At 40.2% G+C, this 9,232-nt stretch overlaps 1 non-coding gene across 1 annotated transcript; it reads right to left on the bottom strand.

Annotated features, from left to right (window-relative positions):
- Positions 1-2,869: 2,869 nt before the first annotated feature.
- Positions 2,870-2,976, bottom strand: LOC141722577 (small nucleolar RNA R71). The gene has a single exon (XR_012575590.1). It is a non-coding gene; the product is annotated as a small nucleolar RNA R71 (small nucleolar RNA).
- Positions 2,977-9,232: the final 6,256 nt, after the last annotated feature.

Genomic DNA, 9,232 nt, shown 5'->3' with positions numbered 1-9,232 from the left:
TCAAATAAAGATCATACTTTCGTATAAGTATATCTTTGGTTATTAATATCCATTTCACGTATGAGTTTTAAAACTTTTACTTCAATTATTTTTATAAGGATTATCCTTATGGAAATATTATTTAAATAATAATATTCAGATATTTTCTAATATATTGGGACTGATTTATTTTATTAAATCAGCATTACTCCAAACATTCTTAAAAATGTTTTCGAGTCTTCAAAATGATTTTTAAAAGTTAGAGCGGATCCCAAAACTCATTTTTATATTTAAGATCTTCCTTTCAAGGGGATTTAAATACTCGCTCAAAACCTGAGGGATCCGGCTCTGTGGTGTATTTTATATTCGCAACGTGGTTGCTGTTTTGAGACAACAATTTGATTACTTGCCCAATGTTCGGGAAGTAAGTCCATCTGATTGAGTCGGCATAAGCGACAGGCCGGGGTACGGTCTATGAAGGTGTAAGAGGCTGGGTGACAGTCCATCCACGCGTGAGTGGCCGGGTAACGGTCTAGCGCGAGGTCCGAATGCGGCCAGGGTGATGACCGGCGATGAATTCATCCATCTACAGTAGAAAATGTTACTTATTGGTATCTTTGCATGATCAGCAAGATATCGGGTTTATGCCAAAATTCTTTTCTTTCCAAATTCATTGGATATTGTAACTCCGTTCATACTTTACATGACAGAGGTTTTCAGGAAATGTATGAGAGATATATATGGATATATATATATATATATATATCGGGACTTAATGAAGTATCTCGTAACTTCATTTCTTTTGAATGATTTTTCAAAGATTGAATCTATTCAAACCTTTTCTTGTAGTCTCATCTATGTGATGAACTTTTGAAACTGATGATACCTTGAACGGTGGTAGTTCAAGTAGTATCCGGAAAAGATATAAGTATATTGGAGTATCTTGTAACTTCATCTTTTCAACTTATATCTGGTTAATGATTATCTTATGCATGACGAAGATTTTCACAAAAACGTTGAGACAAGGTTAGATATATGAGATCACCTTGCAACGATATTTTTATACAGTTATAAACTGGAACTCTGTGTACATTATACATGTCAGAGGATTTCAAAGATTTTGAGTAGTATATATGTATATATATACTGAATATTTTGCGACTTATCGTGTTAAGATATCAACTTGGTTCATTTCTTCTTGACCAAGACTTTCATGAGTACTATGAGAATGCTCATATATTGTTAATTATTATACATATTATTTCGGCGGGCTTGTTGCTCACCCTTGCTTTCTTCTTTCATCACACAACAATAGATAGACAAGATGAACAGGACCAAGCTCCCAATTCACGAACGGATAGGAAACGTTCCGCAGTTTCCTGTAGGCGTTGATGCCACTGTAGCCGAGGTAGTAACTACCAATAGGCTAGGTTTTCAACTGTTGATGTACCAGACTTATGTATATTTATGAATTGTAATAATGGCAAGGAATATGTAAATTTATTCAGAAACCCTTTTAAGGTGTAATGGTTTATAATTGTGGAATAAAATTACTTGCATTATTTTTGGTATTCATCTCTGAGACTATAACTTGTGGTGTGTGTGTATATTGTGGGGTCACGGTATGTAGTAGTTGGTTGTTTATTAAGATTAAGTGTTATTAAGGGAAATGGAACTCGTGACAACCCGGATCCCGGACCCCGAATTTGGGGGTGTTACAGTGGGTAACTCTAACCGTTTTACTTGCCCAGTGTAATTATAATGAATAACTTGCGCTTAAATCGTTATGTTGTCAAATTCTGTAGACATATAGGGTCTCAACATAATTGATGCCTATTCAACTTCTATCTTAATTGTGGATGCTTGGTAGAATGGTATTCGTACAACAAAAGTTGGCATCTATTAGTTTCGTGTTGTTCGATTAATATCATCACCATTACATGCTAAGGGTAATGAAAATAACTATTGAATGAAATAGTAATGAAGTTATGATATCATGTGTGTTTAATATTGATAACTTAAGTGTTTAATTCTCGTAGTTAATATTAGTTAATCAACCTTAATTGTTATTGTCTTGACATTGAAGAGTAATCATACATTGGTGAGTAAGTGTTAATTAAATATAATTAATCAGAGTCTCTGTGGGAACGAACTAGAAATCATTCTATATTACTTGTGAACGCGTATACTTGCATGATTTATTTAGCGCATACTTTGTGCCTAACAAGTTTTTGGCGCCGCTGCCGGGGACTCGGTGTTAATTTATTTAGTTTATGTACTTGCCATCAGTGGTCATTAGGATTCATTGATTAAGACTCATTACTTACTGCTTCCGATTGTGTTTCAGGTACTCTAGTGAGCGTTTATGCAAACACGTTCTCGCACCCGCAAGAGAAATCTAGATACGGCTGAGGAGACATATACAGCTCTTGACTTTTTGGAGAAGATAGTTTTTAAAGATTCGGATAAAGAGAGTGAAAAGAAAGAACCTGTAACAATGGGTGATCATATAGTTCCAACTGATCCAGCTATTATGGACTTTTCTCGGCCTAAAATTGATGACATTCAGTCAAGCATCATTCATCCGGCTATTCAGGCCAATACTTTTGAAATCAAGCCGGGCACTATTCAGATGGTGCAGAATTCTGTTTCTTTCGGAGGTGCTGCAACTGAAGATCCCAACATGCATATCAGGAATTTTGTCGAGATCTGTAGTACTTTCAAGTATAATGGTGTTCCTGATGAGGCCATCAAGTTGAGGCTTTTCCCATTCTCTCTAAGGGACAAAGCTAAGGACTGGTTACATTCTTTACCGGCTGGGTCCATCACTACTTGGGAAGATCTCGCGCAAAAATTTCTGGTGAAGTTCTATCCAATGGCGAAGACTGCAGCTATGAGGAGTGTTCTTACTCAGTTTGTGCAACAACAAGGAGAATCTATGTGCGAAGCTTGGGAGCACTACAAGGAGATATTGACAAAGTGTCCACATCATGGTATGCCTGACTGGATGGTGATCACTGGTTTCTACAATGGTTTGGGGGCCCAATCTAGGCCCATGCTCGATGCAACTTCTGGAGGCACTTTGTGGGCCAAAAGCTATACTGAATCCTATAATCTCATTGAAACGATGGCTGCAAATGAATATTAAAACCCAACTCAAAGGATGATGCCTGAGATGGTAGCATGTATTCTGGATGTTGATGCAGCGCAGCTCCAAGCGCTATCTCTGAAGGTCAATTCTTTAGCCAACTATGGAGTCAATCAAATAGCTATTGTCTGTGAGCTTTGTGCAGGCGCTCATGCTACGGATCAGTGTTTTCTTGTTAATGAATCTGTTCAGTATGTGAACAATTATCAGCAACCCCAGCAGCCTGTGCCAGCTACTTATCATCCTAATAACAGAAATCATCCCAATTTTAGCTGGAGCAATAATCAGAATGCTGTTCAGCAACCATATCAGCAAGTTGCAACTAAACAGTTTAATCCACGTGGATTCCAGCAACCTCAGCAATATGCTCAAAGGCAACAATATCCTCAACAAGGAGGTGCTGCTCCACCTTCTAGTGCTGATTTTGAGGAGTTAAAGCTGTTGTGCAAAAGTCAGGCTGTTTCGATCAAGACCTTGGAAAATCAAATTGGACAAATAGCCAACGCCTTGCTCAATCGTCAACCTGGAACACTTCCCAGCGATACTGAAGTGCCAAGCAGGAAGGAAGCTAAAGATCAAGTCAAAGTTGTCACCTTAAGATCTGGAAAAGTTGCTGATGCTGAAAAAACAAAAGATGGAGAAGTTGAAGTTGTAGATGAAGAAGAAAAGCAAAAGGAGAAAGAGGGGGAACCAAGGAAGACTACTATTGAACACACTCTGCCTGAGGGTAATACAGGGGTGAAACAGCTCTATCCTCCACCACCTTTTCCTAAGAGATTGCAAAAACAAAAGATGGACAAGCAATTTAGTAAGTTTGTGGAGGTGTTCAAGAAACTTCACATCAACATACCTTTCGCTGAGGCTCTGGAGAAAATGCCTAGTTATGCGAAATTCATGAAAGGTATTCTTTCAAGGTGAAACTGGATGATCTTGATACCGTTGGTCTGAGGGAAAACTGCAGTGCTGTGCTGCAACAAAAGTTACCTCCAAAGCTTAAGGATCCAGGTAGCTTCACCATTCCTTGCACCATTGGCAAGTTGTCATTCGACAAGTGCCTATGCGATTTGGGAGCAAGCATCAATCTGATGACATTGTCTATCTTCAAAAATCTGAATTTGCCTGATCCAAAGCCCACCTACATGTCTCGACAATTGGCTGATCGTTCGATTACATACCCACGAGGCATCGTGGAGGACGTGCTAGTAAAGCTGGACAAGCTCATCTTTCCTGCAGATTTTGTCATTCTGGATTTCGAGGAAGATAAGAAGATTCCCATAATCTTGGGAAGACCTTTCTTGGCTACAGGCCGTACCTTGATAGATGTGCAAAAAGGTGAACTTACTATGAGGGTGCAAGATCAGGATGTGACATTCAATATGTTCAATGCAATGAAATTCCCTACGAAAGATGATGAGTGCTTCAAGATGGATTTCGTCGATTCTGTAGTTATTTCAGAACTTGATCATGTGCTAAGGTCTGATGCCTTAGAAAAAGCCTTATTGGGGGAATTTGACAGTGATGATGAGGAAGGCAATGAGAAGTTACAATATCTAAATACTTCTCCTTGGAAATGAAAGCTAGACATGCCATTTGAATCTCTTGGTAATACTGATCTCAAGAATGCTGAGGGAAAGCTCAAACTATCTATTGGGGAAACACCTACTTTGGAGCTTAAACCATTGCCTGAACACTTAAGGTATGCTTTTTTAGGTGATGCATCTACTTTACTTGTTATTATTGCATCTGACCTTTCAGGTAGTGATAAGGACAAGCTCTTGAGGATTTTAAGAGAATTCAAATCGGCCATCGGATGGACTATAGCAGATATAAAAGGGATCATCCCTTCGTATTGCATGTATAAAATTCTGCTAGAGGAAGGTAGCAAGCCAACTCTTAAGCAACAGAGAAGGCTTAATCCTATCATGAAAGAAGTGGTGAAGAAAGAAATTCTAAAGTGGCTAGATGCAGGAATTATATATCCTATTTCTCACAGTTCTTGGGTAAGCCCCGTGCAATGTGTACCTAAGAAAGGAGGTATTACTGTAGTAGCAAATGAGAAGAATGAGCTCATCCCCACTCGAACAGTCACGGGATGGAGGGTATGCATGGACTACAAAAAGTTGAATAAAGCCACAAGGAAGGATCACTTCCCTCTTCCATTTATTGATCAGATGCTTGACAGGTTGGCTGATCATGAGTATTATTGTCTTCTGGATGGCTATTCGGGCTACAATCAGATTTGCATTGCACTAGAAGATCGAGAGAAGACTACTTTCACTTGTTCATTTGGCAAGTTTGCTTTCCACAGAGTTTCTTTTGGCTTATGTGGTGCACCTGACACTTTTCAGAGATGCATGATGGCTATATTCTCTGATATGATTGGAAATAATATCGAAGTTTTCATGGATGAGTTCTCCGTCTTTGGATATTCGTATGATGAATGCTTGAATAATCTCCGTTTGGTGCTCAAAAGGTGTGTGGAAACCAATCTAGTGCTCAATTGGGAAAAATGTCACTTCATGGTGCAATAAAGCATCATTCTTGGGCACAAGGTCTCTAGTAAGGGTCTTGAGGTGGATAAAGCCAAGGTGGGAGTCATTGAAAATCTTTCGCCACCTATTTCTGTGAAAGGAATCCGTAGTTTTCTTGGTCATGCGGGTTTTTATCGGCGTTTCATCAAGGACTTCTCTAAGATATCTAAGCCATTGTGCAACTTGCTCGAGAAAGATGTGTCGTTCAAATTTGATGAAGAATGCTTGGCAGCATTCGAGACTCTAAAGAAGAGTTTGATCACTGCACCAGTTATTACGGCACCTTATTGGAGAGAACCTTTGGAGATGATGTGTGATGCAAGTGATTATGCAGTGGGAGCAGTTCTTAGGCAGCGGAAGTCTAATATCTTTCATGTGGTCTACTATGCTAGTAAGACACTAAATAAAGCTCAACTGAACTACACCACTACTGAGAAGGAGCTCTTGGCTATAATTTTTGGTTTCAAAAAATTTTGATCTTATTTACTTGGGACAAAGGTGATAGTGTTTATAATGCCTCCTAACATGAATGCGGCTCAAAAGAAGAAGTTTTTGCATGAGGTGAAGTGGTACATGTGGGATGAACCATATTTGTTTAGACAATGAGCTGACTAGATCATCAGGAGATGTATCATATTCTATGAGACGGAGGGGATATTACGAGACTGTCATTCCATAGTTTATGGTGGACATTATGGTGGTGAAAAGACAGTAGCTCGTATTCTTCAAGCAGGTTTTTTCTAGCCTACATTATTTAAGGATACACATCAGTTCATTTTAAGGTATGATCATTAACAAAGAGTTGGGAATCTTACCAGAAAGGATGAGATGCCTTTAAATGTGATACTTGAAGTTTAGGTCTTCGATGTTTGGGGAATCGATTTCATGGGACCATTTATCTCATCCTGCAATAATCAGTACATCTTGCTGGCAGTCGATTATGTCTCAAAATGGGTAGAAGTCAAGGCTCTACCAACTAATGATGCAAAGGTAGTGTTGAGTTTTCTTCAGAAGCAGATATTCACAAGGTTTGGAATGCCACGAGTTATCATAAGTGATGAAGGGTTGCATTTATGCAATTGTAAGTTCACTTCTATGATGCAACGCTACAATGTGAATCATCGCATTGCCACTGCCTATCATCCGCAAACTAATGGTCAAGCTGAAGTGTCTAATAGAGAGATCAAGCACATTCTAGAGAAAGTCGTTTGTCCGTCAAGGAAAGATTGGTCTTTGAAGCTCGATGAAGCTGTTTGGGCTTATAGAACAACATACAAGACTCCACTTGGGATGTCCCTATTTCAGCTTCTCTATGGTAAGGGATGTCATTTACCCGTGGAGCTTGAGCATAAGGCTTATTGGGCATTGAAGAAGTTAAACCTTGATCTAGATGCAGCTGAGAATAAGCGAATGCTTCAGTTAAATGAACTTGATGAATTTCGACTTCAAGCGTACGAAAATAACAAAATGTACAAGGAAAAGTAAAAAGGTGGCACGACAAGAAGCTATCTCCTAAGTCATTTGTGCCGGGGAAACAAGTTCTTCTATTCAACTCTCGTCTCCGACTTTTTCCTGGAAAGTTGAAATCACGGTGGTATGGACCATTTATCGTGAAAACTGTGTTTCCACATGGAGTGGTAGAGATTTTTGAGAATGATCTGGGCCAAGCATTCAAAGTAAATGGTCAGAGATTGAAGCACTATTATGGGGATACGGCAAACCGTGAAATGGTTAGTCATGTTTTATTGTCAACTTGAACGCATAACTCTACGTCAAGCTAATGACGTAAAAGAAGCGCTTCTTGGGAGGCAACCCAAGATATGAGACCATAGGAACCTTTAGAATTTAGTACTCTATCCAAAAACCCAAAAAAAATCAGAAAAATGTGGCAGTAATTTTTTTTTCCAGAGACCTTGCAGGCGCCCGCCTACTAGGACCAGGCGCCCGCCTGCTGGTGCCAGGAGACCTCCTGTGGACATGAACCTTGAAAAAACAGTTTTCAGCCTATAAAAAAACAGAAAAAACAACAAAAACAAAAAACCACAGCCCACAATCCCCATTACCCACGATTTTCTACCTACAAATTAGCCATAATCCCACTCCAAATCAATTTCTAACCCTAAGCCTACCCTATATATACATACAACCTCATATTACACCTATCATATACTTTCAACTCTCAAACTCTCTCCTACACACCTAACACAAACTCTCAAGCCCTTATTTTCAGTTTTCATGGCACCAAAAAGATCGAGAACTATGGGTAGCAGCAGCACCGATCCGACTGCTACTGATTCGTCGAGGAGAACTGCTGCGAGGCCCCGATTGTTGGATAGGGATGCTGAAGATGAGTATGCTAAGCTGTTAACTAAGCAGATTATGAAGGAGAGGGGGTTCTTACCATCGGGGAGGGATGGTGAGTTGTTACCGATGATTGTAGAGAATGGATGGATTACTTTCTGCGAGTCACCTGAGGCTGTACCGATGAGTGTTGTTTGCGAGCTCTATGCGAACGCCAAGGCCGACAAGAATGAGTTTTCTATTGTTCGTGGGCTTACTGTTGATTATCAGCCTGACGCGATTCGTCGAATTATTGGGTAGCGACAAAAGAAACCCCAGGAGGAGAATTAGAATGAAATGGCCCCTGAGGATTTTGATTCAGACTTGATTATTGCTACTTTCTGTCAGCTGGGCACGGTGTGGAAATTTAAGAAGGGATCTAACGATTATCGTTCTTTCCCTGCTGTCGCAATGAAAAGTATGCTCGTGCTTGGAATGCATTTATTTATGCTAATATTCTTCCTTCTTTGCATGCACATGAGGTTACAGTTGAGAGAGCCAGGAAGTTGTGGGGGATTCTGAATGGGGAGTATTATGTGGACCTTGGTGAGTTCATCTACCAAGGGATTTTGAAGTTTTTGAGGGGGAAGTCGCAATACAATATCCCGTATGCCTCTATTTCACTAAGTTGTGCAAGGCAGTTGGTGTCCATTGGCCTTCTTATGAGCAGCTGCAGATGTCGGCCGCTCCTATTGATTTATCGACGTTGAATGCGATGCAGGAGTGGACGGGTGGAGATCCCGAGTCACATGGTTTGGGATATCACATCCCAGGAGGACGTCCAGCAGCTGGTGCTACCATGGCTAGGTCCAGTCAGGCTCAGGGAGAGGCAGGTTCTTCGAGAGGCCAGGGAGGAGATGGTTCGGGATTAGTTGATGTCCAGTACAAGAGGCATTTCAGGATGGATGTGATGTATGAATCGCAGAGTAGGTTTGCGCAGGAGCTCACCCTAGCGCTTGGGACTGCATTTAGAGGCCTTGGAGCTGACATCCAGTGGCCCGTTTTTGGTGAGGATTCTGCTTATCCACCTCCTGACACTCCACCCTCTGAGGGTGATGATGATGATGATTCTGAGTAGGTATACCCTGTGTTCCTTTCTATTACCTTCATTGGGGACAGCGAAGATTTTAAGTTTGGGGGTGGTAGTTAAGGAACATATTTGTGTGTGTGTCATGTATTTATATTTTCATGTTAGTTTAGTTCATATAGTTGCATATTTTGCAAAATAGTTTTT

Source organism: Apium graveolens, chromosome 4, assembly GCF_009905375.1.
Source record: "Apium graveolens cultivar Ventura chromosome 4, ASM990537v1, whole genome shotgun sequence".
Classification (NCBI taxonomy): Eukaryota; Viridiplantae; Streptophyta; class Magnoliopsida; order Apiales; family Apiaceae; genus Apium; species Apium graveolens.
This window is presented reverse-complemented; position numbering and strand designations above follow the sequence as displayed.